The sequence below is a fragment of the Myotis brandtii genome, unplaced genomic scaffold (genome assembly GCF_000412655.1).
Source record: "Myotis brandtii unplaced genomic scaffold, ASM41265v1 scaffold565, whole genome shotgun sequence".
Classification (NCBI taxonomy): Eukaryota; Metazoa; Chordata; class Mammalia; order Chiroptera; family Vespertilionidae; genus Myotis; species Myotis brandtii.
In genome coordinates, this window is record NW_005370105.1 from 1959457 (window position 1) to 1976367 (window position 16911).

The 16911-nt window shown below is 53.9% G+C and overlaps 1 long non-coding RNA gene across 1 annotated transcript; it reads left to right on the forward strand.

Moving 5' to 3' along the window:
• The first annotated feature begins 2022 nt into the window (after positions 1 to 2022).
• LOC102253734 lies at positions 2023 to 5032 on the forward strand. The gene is made up of 3 exons (XR_314285.2): positions 2023 to 2649; positions 3160 to 3563; positions 4364 to 5032. It is a non-coding gene; the product is annotated as an uncharacterized LOC102253734 (long non-coding RNA).
• The last annotated feature ends 11879 nt before the right edge of the window (positions 5033 to 16911 follow it).

Below are 16911 nucleotides of genomic sequence, written 5' to 3' on the forward strand. Positions count from 1 at the left end.
GCAGAGGCGGAGGAGCCCGGTGTGGAGGAGGAGGGCACCTCTGTCCTTTCCTGATCCCACGGGGAGTGGAGCAGGGACGCATGCATAACAGACACTCAATTAATATCGAAAAAAATGAACCAATGACTGTGGCTCAGGCCTGAGAGCAGACTCGCACGGCTCCACGTGGGCGCGGCTGAGATGTCATGGACGGCCTGGGCCGGGGGGGTGGGGGGGGTCAGGGCCTCTGTCCCGTAGCAGAGCAGCGTGAGGCGTGTAGGTTGGGCCTGTCACCCGTTCGCAGGCCTAAGTCCTTGCACCTGTTTTAAGTCAGGCCGAGAAACCTGTAAGGTCTTGGCAGGGCCTTCGGTAAGCGTTGTTCCTGTACACGCTCGGGGTTTTCACTGCCAGTCGTGCAGCTCTAGGTTATAGTCCCGGGACCATCTGCCCTGCAGTGGCGGCTCCATAGCCCTGTAGGCCCCGAGTCCGCACACCCGCCAACAGGCACCGCAGTCTGCTTATGGGGAACGTCACGTGAGCAGGGGCCTGGGCTCTCCTCAGTGAGACCGTCACCTGCTCTAGACGAGGCCCCCCCAGGGATGGAGCTTTCAGGAACCTGCAGCAGCGTGGTCTGACTGGGCGTTCTGTGACCAGCCAGTGTTCAAACACTGTCCTTTTTTAAAAGTAAATAAATATTTTTATTGATTTCAGAGGGAAGGGAGAGATAGAAACATCAATGGAGAGAGAATCATGGATCGGCTGCCTCCTGCACGCCCCACACTGGGGATGGAGCCTGCCACCCGGGTGTGTGCCCTGACTGGGAATCGAACCGTGACCTCCTGGTTCATAGGGTGACGCTCAACCCTGAGCCACGCCGGCCGGGCTCAAGCATTGTCCTTTCGTGGTGGCGATCCAGCATGAGGCCGGGCCAAGGGCTTGGCTCCGGAGTCCCATCGAGCTGTGTGGGATCCCAGCGCTGCTGCTCACTGTGACGCTGGGCAAGCTCCTCCTCCACTGAACCTGAGGCTCGTTGTCTTTAAATGAGGCTAAGAGCAGTGTCAGGGTTCACTGTGAAGGTGAAATGCCTGTCCATCATGTCGGTCGCATGTGACATTGTTATCAGGGACCTGGCGCAGCACGCCCTCCTCACGTGGCGGCGCTCACTATCGCATCGCTAGCGTATTCTTTGGCAGAAGACGCTTCCTGGCTCATTGTCTTTGAATCAAAGCCTTTCATTATGACGCTTCCGTTTTCTTTCTTCCTGACTTTCTCTACAAAGCAAAGCGCTATCAGTCCATCTGAGTCCACCCTCCTTCCTGAATATTCCCCACACGGCCACCTCACTCACATCTCGTCTTGACATTCCTATCGCCCATATATACCAATAGCATATACCAAACTACTTAAAAAACATGTTTGTTATTGATTTCAGACAAGAAGGGAAAGGGATAGAGAAACATCACTGATGAGAGAGAATCACTGATCGGCTGCCTCCTGCACGGCCCCGACTGGGGATCAAGCCCACAACCTGGGCATGTGCCCTGACCGGGAATTGAACCAAACACTGAGCCACCCTGGCCGGGCTATGCCAAACTATTTACTTGACCACTACTGGCTTTTCTCACGGGGCTCTGGGTGTGGTCTGTCTCCCTGATTGAGTTTTAAGCACCTTCAGGACAAGGATCACGCCTGACACCACATTTGTCCCACACGGACTATTCTAGAAGGCACTGGGCAGAGAGCCGGTGCTCAGCAGACAATGTGGAGTTCACTTTCCATTTGGAAGGCAATGAAGACAACACCCCCCGCTGGAACGGTCTAAAGGACACCTCCCAAGCTGTCACCAAGAGCTCTGGGCCGGGCTGGGGAGATGATCCCTGGGCTCACGAGGGCCGAAAGGGGATCTGGCCACATGTCACATGTGTGCGTGGGGCGTGGGAGGAGGCCAGTGAACTGTGAGTCAAAGAATTGGTGTAAACAAACCAAGCGATCACATGCCCTCTGCTCTGCCCCTGCCCACGGCTGGTCCAGGGCCGGCCGCGGGACTGGAGAGGTGGGGAGGGCGGACGCCTGGCGATGTGGCCCGCGCTGTGATCAGGGCGCCCTCTCCCATCGCCTCCCAGGTTTCTCCGCGGCCAAAGGCAGGCCCTGGGCTAGAACAGCAGCTGACAGACAGCAGAGCCGAGCTGGCGCAGGGGGAGGGGATGGAAAGCGTGGTGCCCGGGCCCACCTGGGGAGGCAGCGCATTCAGAGCCCAGTGCGTGCAGCCTGGCAGGCCTGCGGGAGGCGCGCCTGGGCCTGCAGCGCGGTGCCCAGGCCAGGGTGGATCCCGCCTGCGTCACAGCTCTGCAAAGGGCATGGCCCTCCCAGCCATGTCCGCATCGCCGCCCGTCCTCCCTCGTGATCTGGACGGACCCTGGGGTCCCTGGGATGCAGGGGCCACCCTCCCGGCTCCAGGTTCCAACGACAGTCAGGAGACGCTCTATTGGCCGCGTGTTCCTACCCTCGCAGGCCCCCGTTCAGTTGGTGAGCTCCGTGCCTGTGACCAGGTTGCAGGCATGAAGCACCTGCGTTTCTCAGACCTTGTACGTGCTCCCCTCATGGAGCAGGTGAGCAGGAGGTGGTGCCATGCCTCATGCATCCGGCCCGTATCCGAGGTCTCCTAACTCGGTAAGCGATCTCTACGGCCACAGCGCACACCGAGTCCCGTGGAAGGGGCTGGCCTGGTTTTTCTCGTCTGGGAAGAGACAAACCTGTTTAGCCAGATGACTTCATCTTTACTCCAGCGACTGGGGGGCCAGGGGCAGGGGGGGAACTACAACAGAAGACAAGAAAGGAGGCAGTTTCCCCGGAGGGATCGGCGTGGGAGGGGGAGGATGCTACTGTGGGAGGGACAGGCCGTGGTCTGCTGGGAAGCAATGAAATAAAACGGTGATTGACGCTCACAAATTCAGCCTCGGGCCTGAAGGAGCTGGTTCCACAGAGAACACAGTGGCGGATGTGGAACGCTGGGGTGACTGGTTTTCAGATGGGAGAGAACAAGGGGTTTGGAAATAGCACATACATTGCACGTTGCTTTAGGATTTCAAAGCTGCATTTGAACCTGGCTGCTATGTTTGCTCTGGGTGGCGTTGGCTCCGTGGTTTCTAGTCTTATATACGATTTCACTTATTTTCACAGACACTTAACGAAGCAGACCCCACTGGTTGAGTCTATTCTTTGTAGAATTCTTCAGCAAAGCTGCCCACACAAGTCAAAATTCAGGAGAGTCCACGGGGAGAGTTAAATGCTCTGAATTCCAGGCCTGTCCTACGCACGTATTTGCCTCTGTAACCTTCACCTACGACCAGTTCCCAGTACCATGGATTTCCTACGTCAGTGCAGCGTGTCAAACCGTTACAGACGCCAAAGCTCACTGAGCTCGCAACCCATGTGCCCAGACCACCTGCCACAGGGGCCGTCTCACTGACGGAGGCGATGTTCGTGCTGCCGCCCAGGAGCCAGCGCTTCGAGACCGCAGATTTAAGTCGTGCTGCCTGATGTCCGACCTCAATTACAGCTGTCATTGGGCTAAATACACCCAAGTAATTTCTTTAAAAAAATATATATTTTTACTGATTTCAGAGAGGAAGGGAAAGGGAGAGAGAGAGGAACATCCATGATGAGAGAGAATCATGGATCGGCTGCCTCCTGCACGCCCCACACTGGGGATCGAGTCCACAACCCGGGCATGTGCCCTGACCGGGAATCAAACCGTGACCTCCTGGTTCACCGGTCGATGCTCAACCACTGAGCCACGCCGGCCGGGCCTCCCAAGTAATTTCATCCCAACGAGTAGTTTACGGGAAGGACAGAGGACAGGTGCAGACTAGGGCTTTGTAAGAAAGTTCGTGTTAATGCTGGGCCTGGGCACCTCTGCGACACAAAAATACTCAGTGAGGCCAAAGAATGAGGCATCTATTTGTAGACCAGCTTAGGCAGAAATACTCTTCTCCCGTGACCACAGGAAGCCCCGAGGGTGTGTGGGGAACGGACTGCGAGGCTGCACAGCAGCGCCTGCCTGTGCAGGGAGCCAACTGGGGACCCGCCCTGCTGGCTGTGGGCTGCGTGGATGGAAAGAGAGTGGGCTCTGGGGTTTGACAGATCAGGGCTCAAGCCCGGTCTCTGTGCCTTAAGAGCCGCATAACCTGGCCCTGGCCGGTTTGGCTCAGTGGATAGAGCGTTGACCTGCGGACGGAAGGGTTACAGGTTCGATTCTGGTCAAGGGCACCTCAATCCCCAGGCCTGGTCAGGGCGCATGTGGGAGGCAGTCAACCCATGTGTCTCTCTCGCATCGATGCTTCTCTCTGTCTCTCCCCCCTCCACTCTCTCTAAAAATCAACAGGAAAATACCCTCTAATGAGGAAGCTGCATAGCCTTGGGCCTGTCGCCGCCCCTCCGGTGCCTCAGTCTCTCCATCTGCGGGGTGAAGGCAGCAGCTCTCCTTGCGGAAGTTGAGGCGTCACACCTGTGTCGGGAGCCCCGTGAAAGGCTGTGTAAACGTCCAGGCCCCCATTTCTCCGGTCCCCGCACTGAACCAAGGCTCGGGGTCCCTGGGCAGGATCCCCCGTGGCCTTGCACTCCGAGAAGGAGCGTCTAAAGGTGGAGCAGGGAGCAGCTTTGACCAGAGAGAGACCTGGAGGAGAGGGTCCCACACCTGCGGGGAGAAATCACGGCGGGCAGGTAGGAAGCGGCGTGCTCTGCAGGAAGAAATGAAAGAAACCAGGCGGCACTGAAAGCCGCGCTGATTGTTGGAGCGATGAGCGGCGCAACGTCAATGTCAGGGGGTGTTGGATCCTCACGTCCCCACAGGGAACCGGGGGAAGGTTCTGGCTGTGGGGGTGGCTGGCCAGCTCCTTGGTGCAGGTCTCCGAGGGGCTATGGCCCGGCTGCTGGACCCAGGGGTGGGCTGCTAGGGAACGAGGGTGCAGCCATCCTGTGTGCGAAATGCTAGAGTCCAGCCCGCGTGGCTCAGTGGTTGAGTGTTGACCTATGAACCAGGAGGCCACGGTTCGATTCCCGGTCAGGGCACATGCCCGGGTTGCGGGCTCCATCCCTAGTAGGGGGCGTGCAGGAGGCAGCCGATCCATGATTCTCTCTCATCACTGCTGTTTCTCTCTCTCCCCCTCTCCCTTCTTCTCTAAAATCAATAAAAATATATTAAGAAAAAATTACAGAACCGTCGTTGGAAACAGTGTCTTGGCGCTGGACGTGGCCCCTTGATTGACGGCAGCAGAGTGACCCAGTGACCCACATTGGCACAGTCCCGAGGCCCGGCTCCGGGTCAGGCCCCCTCTCGCAAGGAGACAGGCTGCCTGCGCCCTGGTTCATCTGGTAGCTCACGTGCACGTGGGGGAATCTGACGGGGCTGCTCAGCTGCCGTGGCCTGACGTCTGCTCTGATTTATGAACCTTGTTTGGAATCTGGCTCCCGGGTTGTTGACCTCGGATCTGCTGGCCCCGGCGCCAAGCCTGCTCTGTGGCCGGGTTTGCTGTTGGTGTTTCCTTTGTTCGGAATTCTCCTTTCTTTCCCCTTTGGTCCCTGCCGGGCCTTCACGAAATATTTCAGCTTCTCAAAGAGAATACTTTTCTAAATGATTGTGATCATGGACCGGCCTCTGTAATTATCCCCGCATTACATTCACCGTCTTTACAGCCACGGCCGTGCCCGGGGACCGAAGAGGGCCCTTCGGCGCCAGGCCAGCCCGCGAGGGTGGTGGACGTCCTGGGACCGTCTGCGGTGTGTTGGGTCTGGGAAGACATTTCACTGGTGTGTTATTTGTGGTTTTTTGGCGCACCATTCCTCAAGCTTGATAAAATAAAGCACAATTGCCTGGCCAGTGTGGCTCAGTGGTTGAGCATTGACCTGTGAACCAGGAGGTCATGGTTTGATTCCTGGTCAGGGCACCTGCCTGGATTGTGGGCGTGTAGGAGGCAGCCGATCAATGATGTTTCTCTCTCATCATTGTTGTTTCTCTCTTTCTCTCTCCCTCTCTGAAATCAATAAAAATATATCTTAAAAAATAATGCACAATTATCTAGAAGCACTTTGTATCAAATCAATTTTTCTTCCTCTCGGTTAGTGGGGGAGTGACTGTTACTAAGACAACGTTGGAAAAGTTTGACCAATATCGACCTCTTGCGCCTAGTGAGTGGGTGGGTGGTAAATGACTCAGCTCTTAGAAGTGAATGAATTCTTTCGGGAACAGGCACCAGGCAGGACGCGGAGGCCGACATCCTTAAATGAGTTAAGTGATTTATGATCAAACTTCCCTGAACGTCAGAAGCTGGGCGGCTGGGTACCAGTCCAGTCAACCTTGGTTTTGGGGACGTGAAACAGGGTCCGAGTGAGCCTCAGGTGACTTGGCTCCTACCGGAGACCTTTTCCTTCGTGCTTGGGAACGGCACCCTTTTCATCAGAAACGTTGTGAAACGTGCATATATTTCACAACTAAAAATCCCCCCGAGATTGACTTTATCCCTCATTGATTACTTAGTGTCACGTCACTGGGCAAACATTCCCAAGAGTTCAGTACCTCTGGGCCACAGACAGTTTGATAAGAATATTTGAGGAGCACACCAAATATTTGCCGGGTCTCATTCCTTAAAACGCAAGTTACATTTCAAAGCTCACCTAAAGCAGTGGGGGGAGACTTTTTGCTCTGGCTCTCCGTGGGCTCATCTTAGTTAAAAGCAGGAAAGTAAAACCTATAAAATACATTCAAAGCATTCTTACCACTGAGCAGTGAAACCATATCACTAGCACCCACTTCAGCCCCGTTCCTTTCCGTGAATAGTTTACTCAGGGGGCCAACTTTCCTCGTTTGCTTCTGCATCCGGGCAGATGGCAGCGAGGCTCGTTATACGGGTCTTGGGTGCGACTGAGAAAGTATCATTTACCTCCCTAGCGGGATGGCCGCAGAGGATGCCGCGGACATTGGAGACTTTCCCGGCAGCGTGGCAGCCTTCTTCCTGCCCCATGGGCTGTCTCTTCTCCGGGACTTCAGGCCCGAGGAGTCAGCCTTCCGCCCCTGCCTCCCCTGTCACCCTCACCCTCTTTCCTTTCTCTCTGCATGTCTACTCCGGCTCGGCTTCTAGTTCAGGAATGCCGTCCTCCTTTATGTATCATCTAACGTTAGACGCATCCATTGAGTTTTTAATACTAGTTATTGTATTTTTTTAAACAAAGAAGACTCTAAGGAACTAGTTACTCTTTTTTTCTAAAAACATATTTTTATTCATTTCAGAGCGGAAGGGAGAGGGAGAGAGAGATAGAAACATCAGTGATGAGAAAGAATCGTTGACTGGCTGCCTCCTGCACGCCCCCTACTGGGAATCGAGCCCACAACCTGGCCACATACCCTGATGGGGAATTGAACCGTGACCTCCTGGATCATAGGTCAAGGCTCAACCACTGAGCCGGGCCGGCCGGGCCCCCAGTTATTGTATGTTTCATGTGCAGAATCTCTGTGCTTGAAAGTGTCTATGTCCTGGTCAGGATCCCGAGGTGGATTGTGGGTGTTTGGACGGATGAATGAGGGCGTGACGTCTGTGTAGACGCCTTTGTCTGGACCTCCGGCAGCTCCGAGTCTGTTTCCCTGGCTTCTCTTGCTTTGTAATCACGTCGTTGGGTGACTTTGGATTGTGCTGTGAAATTAATTCGAAGCATCTGACAGTCACCCCCGGCCTCTTCATTGTAGGTTGTGTGTGTTTATTTGGCAAGAGCCTAGGAACACTCGAGATCCCAGATCGCCTCAGTCTAATTATAGAAATTAGCATGACACGGAGCTGGGTTTCAGGCCCCGAGAAGGTGGAACTATTTCGGGCTTATCTGTACTCCCAGGGCTCAGCCCTTTGGGGTCATAACCCCAAACACGGGGTGTCTCCCTAGAACACGTTTGCTCCCCGACCCCCTGCCTGGCCTCCGGATCTCCGCTCAGCATCTCAGCGTCTCTGTGAGAAGAGGCGGAGAGGGCCCTGAATGCAGGGCTCACTTCTGTGGGTCCCTTTCTTTTTTTATTTTTATTGTTTATTTATTTTTTAAAATCTTTATTGTTGAAAGTATTACACAGGTCCTCCCTTTCCCCCCATTAACCTCTCCCAGCCCGCTCCCATCCCTCCTAGCTTCCCCCTCCCCCCAAGGCCCTCACCACCCCTTTGCCTGTGTCCCCGGATTATGCCCTTTCTTTCCCACGGTCGGTGTGTCTCACAGACAACACTGATGGACTAAAGCTGTAATTTAGTTCCCGAGCCTTAGCCACAGCACTGCCCCACCCCACCTCCTCAGGAGCTGACTTTTCAGACGCTCAGGAACCGGATCTGGGTCCCGGGCTGGCACACTAGATGCAAATGTAATGCATAATCATATCATTTAAAAACGCCTGCATTAAAAACACAAATCTATACATTTAGTCTATACGCATGTATATGTAGTCTAGGAAAAAATGGGAAGGGAAGAAATGAAAATCTTTTAAAAAAATATGTATTTTTATTGATTTCCAGGAGGAAGGGAGAGGGAGAGAGAGAGAGAAACATCCATGATGAGAGAGAATCATGGATCAGCTGCCTCTTGCACACCCCCCGCCCCCCCCTGGGGATCAAGCCCGAAACCTGGGCCTGTGCCCTGACCGGGAATCGAACCCTGACCTCCTGGTTCATAGGCTGATGCTCAACCCCTGAGCCCCCCCGCCCCCGCCACTGGGGATCAAGCCCGAAACCTGGGCATGTGCCCTGACCGGGAATCGAACCCTGACCTCCTGGTTCGTAGGTTGATGCTCAACCCCTGAGCCCCGCCTGAAAATATTAACAGCAGTGATACTGGCCGATAGAAAAGGCAGGGCTCCTGGCAATTCTCAAAATGGCAGGGCTGGTCCTGGGTATTTTTGCGCTCTCCCCCTCCCCCACTCCCCCTGAGCCTCTCCGTGGTCCCGTGGCTGAGCGCAGGGCGTTACTCCCTTGTGGCCCCGAGAGATGCCCGGTGCAGTCAGGGCCACAGGCTCAGGGGAGGGCAGAGCTGACAGGTGGACCCAGGTTCTCTGTCGCTCTACCTGGAGCTGCTGTCTCTACACTGAGCTGGCTGTGAGGTCCCGCGGCTGGGACGCCTGTGGAGAGGCCAGCGAGTGCCGGGAACCTAGCGGTGATTCCTGGTGGTTCCACCGGCAGCGCCTGGAGTAAGAGAAGCCCGGGCCGATGCCAGGCCGTGGTGCGTTACCCGCAGACGGAGCTTCTGCCGGCTTTGCATAAACAGACCCGGTGTTCCTGGTTCTCGAAGTGTGACCTACCAGGCTCATTTATCTCATGCTCGATCCTTCCTCCTCGATACGGCACATGGGACCTGTTCTGTACAAAGCGACGTTAGTCACTATTGGTAGCTCTTTCTCTCCCTTCCTCTCTCTGAAATCAAGTAAAAAAAAAAAAGGCAATAGCCCTAGTTGGGTTGGCTCAGTGGATAGAGCGCTGGTCCACCTGTGGACTGAAGGGTCCCGGGTTCAATTCTGGTCAAGGGCACAGGCCCGGGTTGCGGGCTCCATGTCCGGTGGGGGGCGTGCAGAAAGCAGCCAATCAATGATCCTCTCTCAACATTGATGTTTCTATCTCTCTCTCTCCCTTTCCCTCTCCCTTCCTCTCTGAAATTAATAAAAATATATTTAAAAAAACAGAAAAACAGAAATTAAGGTCTTTATCCTGACATATGACTAATTACTCCAGATTTCTGTGGGGTGGTTGGCGCATCAGAAATCAAATGGCAACAGGGGGATGAGAGTATGAGTGGAGAGGGGGGAGGTTGGGGGTTAATGGGGGGATGAGGACACATTTGTAATACCTTAACCAAAAAAGAAATTAAAAAAAAAAAGAAATCAAATGGCCTTCGTTCTCCCTGTCTGTGTCCAAACCTTTCACCCAGTTACTTGGAGTTGAGTTGCTGCTGCTTTCCGCCCAAAGACCCAAGGACGGAAAGAACTGGAACCAGACGTGAGCCGTGAGGCCTCGGCGCACCTGTGACGGTCAGGATGAGCAGACCCTGGGGTTTTCCGGGACCCACGTGTGTCCCAGGCCGTGGAAGCTCGCAGAGCCGGGAGCCGGGAGCCAGGAGCCGGGAGCCAGGAGCCGGGCCGAGGGAAAGCTGGGGACGAAGGTGAGGACTGGCTTAGGCGACAACCACGGAGCAGAGGCCTCCCTTCAGAGCCGTCACTGGCCTGGGTCCCAGACAGAAGCCACTCTGAAACCCGCCTCCACGTCTGGAATCGCTAGTCAGGCGGCGTGACACGGCTGTAATTGCACGTCGGCTTCTGTGCACTTTGATGCTAATCTATCTGCTCAGGCTGCAGTTCTTGCCGCTCCTACCTCGGCTCTCTTTCCTTTCCAAATCCTATTTTCTGAAGCAACGGCGAGCCTGGAACAGGATGCTCACATCTGGCCCAGGCTGTCACTGGCGGCTCGGTACCCGACGCCAGGGAGCACATTCCTGGGGAAAACCGTGGCTTTTCGTTACACCCTCTGGGCGGGAAGAAGTTCGCCTTGGCAAGGGGAGGCCCTCCTGTGCCTCGGCACCTGGGGGGTCACCTCTAAGCCCGCAACGCAGGGCCTGATGGGAGTATCTCCGTGTGACGGGGGTTGGGCCATACCCTCGTCTAACGGTGCTCTGTATGGCGGGGCTCTGAGCCCCGGGGTACCTGCTGGAAATGGAGGACAGCCACGCGGGCATCCAACCAGGATCCCGAATGAAACCCTAGACACCAGGCAGAAGTTCATCAGCCGAGCCGCGTCCGTGAGCCCAGATGGCTCCGAGGCCGGGGATGGAGCTCAGCGTCTCCGGGCTGGCGATCCTTTAACTCCAGAGCCGCTGGCAGGACGAGGCCAGCTCCCCGGGAGCAGCTACCGTGTCTCCCATCAGCGGCTGTTCCGGACACGCCCCGGGTCCGCGATGAAGGAGCAGAAACCTGCGCTGTTGCTTTTCCCAGAGAGTAGGGAGAGTGGGTCCGTTCTGCGGGCTTCACGCCCCCTTGCGGCCGCTGGAGGGAAAGATCTCCCAGGGCCGGGACATGCGAGGCAGCGCGACTCCGTAGGTCCCTGGATTGGACAAGTGTCCCGGCTGGAGCGCCCACGGATGGATTTCTCTCCGCAGCCCTGTGAGCGAGGCGGGGGGCCTGGGGTCCAGTGTGAAGAGAGGTGGGGCGCTCGCCTCTTTTGCAAAAACCTGGAAATGGAACCTTGTTTTCAAAATAGGTTGTCGAGAACCAGTCGTTCTGCAGGACTTACACTCACTTAGTATTTTAAGAGCATTCACATGCGAAACACTGTCAGGTTAAGACATACATGTCTGGGCGATCCAACATGGAGCCTTGCGTGGCGGTCAGAGATCTATGACATGTGTAGATGTTTAAAAATAGCACTTTAATGTAGAGCAGCGGTTCTCAACCAGTGGGTCTCGACCCCTTTGGCGGTCGAATGACCCTTTCACAGGGGTCGCCTAAGACCATCCTGCCTATCAGATATTTACATGACGATTCATAACAGTAGCAACATGACAGTTATGAAGTAGCAACGAAAATAATTTTATGGTTGGGTCACCACATGAGGAACTGTATTTAAAGGGCCAGAAGGTTGAGAACCACTGATGTAGAGGAGCCGTGAATTACGGATATTAAGCTTAGTGATCGCATGAACAATGGGTGCACACAAATAATCAATCCCAAACCCTCATTCGATTCTACACGGTTCTGTGACCAGGAAAAGCAAGCGTTTTACCAGTGACTCATACATCGCAAGCCGATGTACGTCCACCTATTAAACGTGTATCTTCCTGTTTTGATAATGACGATCTGGGGCCTGCTCAAGGCATGTTTCACTAGCTCCTTTCCACGTCAGTCTCTACACGACCCCAGCGCCTTGCAGACAAGTAGAGCGCAGCGAGAAGAGGAGGAGTTTTTAAGGAATAAATCCAGTTCACAACAATGCCAGCTCTTGGCAAGGGAAGGCTGAGCGCTAAGGCTGGGAGTGACTCCAGAAGAGAAGCTGGAAAGTTCTCCAAGAGGCCAGATGGTGGCAGCAGAGAGGGGGCGAGAAAAGCCCTTGTGAGCAGTAACCGTCCCCAAACATACAAACATGTTGTAAAAGGTTGCAAACCTACGAATGACCGATGCCCATGAAGTAAGGAAGCTGCTGAGGACGTCGCTTTGGTGGCAGCGATCCCCGAGGCAGACTCGGGGCCCTGTGAACTCCCGCAGGTCTTGCTCCTCATGTGTGAGGGGGTGATGATGGTAGTTGTGGGGTTTGGGAGGAAGAGAGATAATGTAGCTGAAGCCTAGAATGTTTTAAGGGCGGGCAGGAGGGAGGGAGGGAAGCAGGAAGAGAGAGAGAGAGAGAGAGAGAGAGAGAGAGAGAGAGAAACATCAATGAGGAGAGAGAATCATGGTTTGGTTGCCTCCTGCACACCCCCTACTGGAGATCGAGCCTACAACCCGGGCATGTGCTCTTGACCGGAATGGAACCCGGGACCCTCCAGTCTGCAGGCCGACGCTCTATCCACTGAGCTACACCGGTTAGGGAGGCACAGGCTATCTTTTCCTTTTAAGCAGCTCCCTCTTCTGGCTGAGAGAGAAATGAATGCACACAATGGTTTCTTCAAGGAAAAAAAAAATTTTTTTTTAAAAAGACCAAAGATTTCTCTGCACAGGAGGGTAGAGTGGAGGGTACACAGTGCTCTTGGGGTGAACACAACTCCTGTCTGTAAGGGAGGGTGTCTTGCTTGGGCTGCCGTGTCCAAACGCGAAGAAACCAACAGACAGCTGGTAACCGGTCGTTAGGGAATCACCACTCTGCGACACCCCAGCAGAAATGCAGACCCAGCCCCACACCGAGCTGAGACGGGCTTTGATCCACTGCCTCATGGTGGTAGTCGGGGGAGGGTTGCCTTGCCTTTGTTCGGAGCAGCGCTGATCTGGCGGTTGCGCCGGGTACTTTGTGTAGTTTGATCGTCAGTGACGGGGAAGGTCACTAACTTTTTCAGTCCTTCATATACGTCCGATGATGGAGACAGAATAAATGGTAGGACTCTTACTTACGGCTGGGTAAGTCGGTTAACATGCCCGGCTGCTAAGCAGGCTGGGGAAGCTGAGTCACTTGTCCTCAATGACGCAGGGTCATCATCACGGCCTTTAGGCTTCTCACTCTCCCCGTTCTGCTTAGGGAAGTTTGTCTCCCCTGTTTCCATGACAACGACTACCGCACCACATGCCTCCTCGGGTGTCTGCAGCCTGGACCGCCCTTGGCTGTTCTCCATCCATCCCTCCAATGGCCTGTTCGCCGTCTTGTCTAGGCCTTTCCCAGCCCCCTCCAGTTCTGCCTGTTCTCATCATCCTTACCATCTCCCCCCCACACCGTGTTCTCCGCTACCCTCCTCAAGCTCAACTCAGAAATGGCCCATGTCCCAAATCATGAAGTTCTTTTTGTTGTTGTTGTTTATCCTCATCCAAGGATATTTTTTTCCATTGGTTTTTTTTTTTGAGAGAGAGTAGAAGGGATGGGGAGAGATGCAGAGAGAGAAACATCGATGTGAGAGAGACGCATCGATTGGTTGCCTCCCGCACACACTCTGACCAGAGCCAGGGATTGAGCCTGCAACCCAGTTACGCGCCCTTGACGGGAACTGAACCTGAGACCCTTCAGTCCGAGGGCCAACACTCTAACCACTGGGCAAAACTGGCCAGGGCAGCTATGTTCTTTGGATTCCAATCCCCTGTTATCTCCTGGCCCAGAATGAGGTCCATATCTGTTTAAGTCTTGCCTGCTTGGCTTTTTATTGTAAATAAAAGGAATTACAGCCATTGAGCTTGAGCATCTACTGGCCAGCAGGCCCCGAGTGCCTCTTCACCTGCATTAACTCCCGGATCCTCTCCACATGTGTGAGGGAGGGGCTGTCACTGCCACTTGCAGATGCAGTGGCTGGAGAGGAGGGAGCGGAGGACTCACTCGTTCTTGCCTTTTCCCGCACCAGACCCTCACCTGGCGCCAACACGTATTCATTGAATGGATCGCTCGGAGGCTTATGAACCTCTTCTCGTGGGACCCACTTCCCTGGCTGATCTTGTTCAGCAAGAAGGAACGCTGGGCGCCTGTCAGGGGGAGGCGTCTGCAGCTGGCAGGCCTGTCCCCGGGGCTGATGGCTGCTGGGCCCCGAGAGCCCGTGATGAGGAGCATCCAGAGAACCTGCGAGGTGCCTCTGAGGAAGGACGGGCGTGGTCCATGGGAGTTAGTCCTGGAGGCCAGCCCGACAAGGGGCAGGGGCGTTTAATAACAAGGCACTTGTCTTCCGCCTGGACAGCATTCGGTGGGTGTTTTCCCCCCAAGCATCTGGGGTCCTAGTTGTGGCTAATCCGACGGGTTCTAGTTGCGTTTTCTGGGCACAGCAGGTGACAAGGGGCGGGGGCAGCCCTGGGCCGGCGGTGAGCGTGCGGGGGCCGCTCAGGGGTGAATCACAGGCTCAGACCCGCCCACCCGGGACAGTCCTCCGGTGGACAGCCTGCCTGTGGGAAAGGCGTGTGTACGGAGAGGACACCAGGCTGGGAAGGGGCAGAGGAGAGGCGTGGACGCCCTGCAGAGTGGCCGTTAGAGGCGACTGCTCAGGGGGACGGCCGGCAGTCCGTTTCTCTTCTCCGTGGGCTGTTTTGCGCGGCCCTTCCTGTCCTCAGTGACTGGGACCAAAGCGGACGCGCACTTTAATGTCCTGGCTCAGTTCTAGAACACTCGGCGGGGGTTGGGGGGTGCAGTGTTCCCAGGGGTGATGCTCTGAGCGTGTTTATTGTTGCACTGAAGATGTCAGGGACCAGCTCCTGGGCTGGGAGGCATGAGATTAAATGCTCTCCTACAGGCCAGCGGGATGCAGCGGCCTGTCCCCCGTCTCCCGCCTCCGCCTCATTTTCAGGCCTGAGATCTGCGCAGCCACAACCTCCTGCGTCCCACTTCTTCTTTTTAAATAAATATATTTTTATTGATTTCAGGGAGGAAGGGAGAGGGAGAGAGAGAGACAGAAACATCAGTGATGAGAGAGAATCATGGACCGGCTGCCTCCTGCACACTCCACACTGGGGACTGAGCCTGCAACCCAGGCAGGTGCCCTGACCGGGAATCGAACCGAGACCTCCTGGTTCATAGGTCGACGCTGCTCAACCACGCCACACCGGCCGGGCTCAGAGCAAGGACTTAAACCCATACAACTGAAAGCTTGTGTCGCTGATCATTTCGGATGTTTCTTCTCATTGCAATACCGGCAGAGGGGACTTAACGGGTGTCTTCTGTGCCTAAAGCTGAATTCTGTAAATCGCCTCGGAATAACTCTGACATTAAAAGTAAAAAGGAGTCTCAATCCTGAGTTTAAAAAAGAAAACCGTGTGGGAGGCAGCCTCCGTCTGGGAGGTGCGTGAGGAGAGCTCTCACCCGTTCCCAGCCCACGTGACCACATGGTGTCAGTGCTCAGGGGGGATTCTTTGGCTGCTGCCGCCCAGCTCATCCTATTTCCCTGAGAGCCTATTTATAGATTTCTTAAAGCTGATTTCAGAGAGGAAGGGAGAGGGAGAGAGAGATAGAGAAACATCAATGAGGAGAGAGTCATTGATCGGCTGCCTCCTGCACGCCCCGGACTGGGGATCGAGCCCACACACTGGGCATGTGCTCTGACTGGTTGACCACTGAGCCACGCTGGCCGGGCCTGAGAGCATATTTATACCCAGGCGTTTAGCTCATGAAGAAATTGAAGAATTGCTCTTTAATGATGAAAACACCACACGGTCAATGGTTAGAGCAAGGACAAGAAAGCACAGACCCGTATGCTCTCAGGTGAACACGTGTGTACTGGTATGTTCAGGTGTGAACCCCGGACGGGACTCCGCATTACATGATTCTACTCTCACGCAGTTAGGGGGATGGAATGCGCAAAGCCACACGTGTGGACGGATGGCTCCTTCTCAAGTACAGATTCCTCCAGCTGAAATCCCAGGAACCAAACATGTCCCCGCCCACGCCTCATCATTCGTGTGTGAATCATGCTCTCGTGCTAGGTTGACACGTCAGGGTCATGGCCATCCCATCAGGGAGCCCAGGTTATCTGGTGATGAGCTGAGGGACAGGGGGCGGGGGAGGTAGGAGCAGGGAAGGGGATACATGGTGATGGAAGGAGATGGACTTGGGGTTGTAAACTATTCAGATGATGTAATTGTACACCTGACACCTATGTAATTTATCAACCGACCCCAATAAATTCAGTAAAAAAAAAGAAAAACAGTATTCTCAAAGGGAAAGCTGTTTCCACCTCCCTTCATTTTTTATATAATGGGGCCACTTGTCCAGCTCTGAAATATTTGCAGCTATCTTTGAATATCACTTTCTATTTTGGTAAACTTTAAGCATTTTCCTAATTTTTTTTTTTTTGCTATTTCCTCATATAACATACCAGCATTTAAAGTTTAAGAATATATTACACTTTAATTAAGATTAAACTTTAAATTTAAACTCACAGGTACTAAAGTAAATCAGAATTTTAAATTAAACTTTAATGAAACGTTTAAATTAAATTTAAAATCACGCAAAAGAATCAGAATTAGTTAAAAAAACATCAAATCTCTATGAAACCAAAAATGTGACTTCTACCAACGAACAATCAGGGTATCTTAATTTGGTTGGTAGCCATTTGCAAAATTATTTCTGAAAATTAAAAAAAAAACCACACACAATGAAAACAAATAAAACAAAATGGACCAAACTTTTTTAAAAAGCTAAAGAAGGGTAAAAAAATTAATCAATTAAAAATACTAAAATGATAACAGATGAATATTAAAAAGTTGGCTCAATAAAAATGTGTAAAGAGTTCCCACATACCCCTCCCCTTCCCCCCACAGCC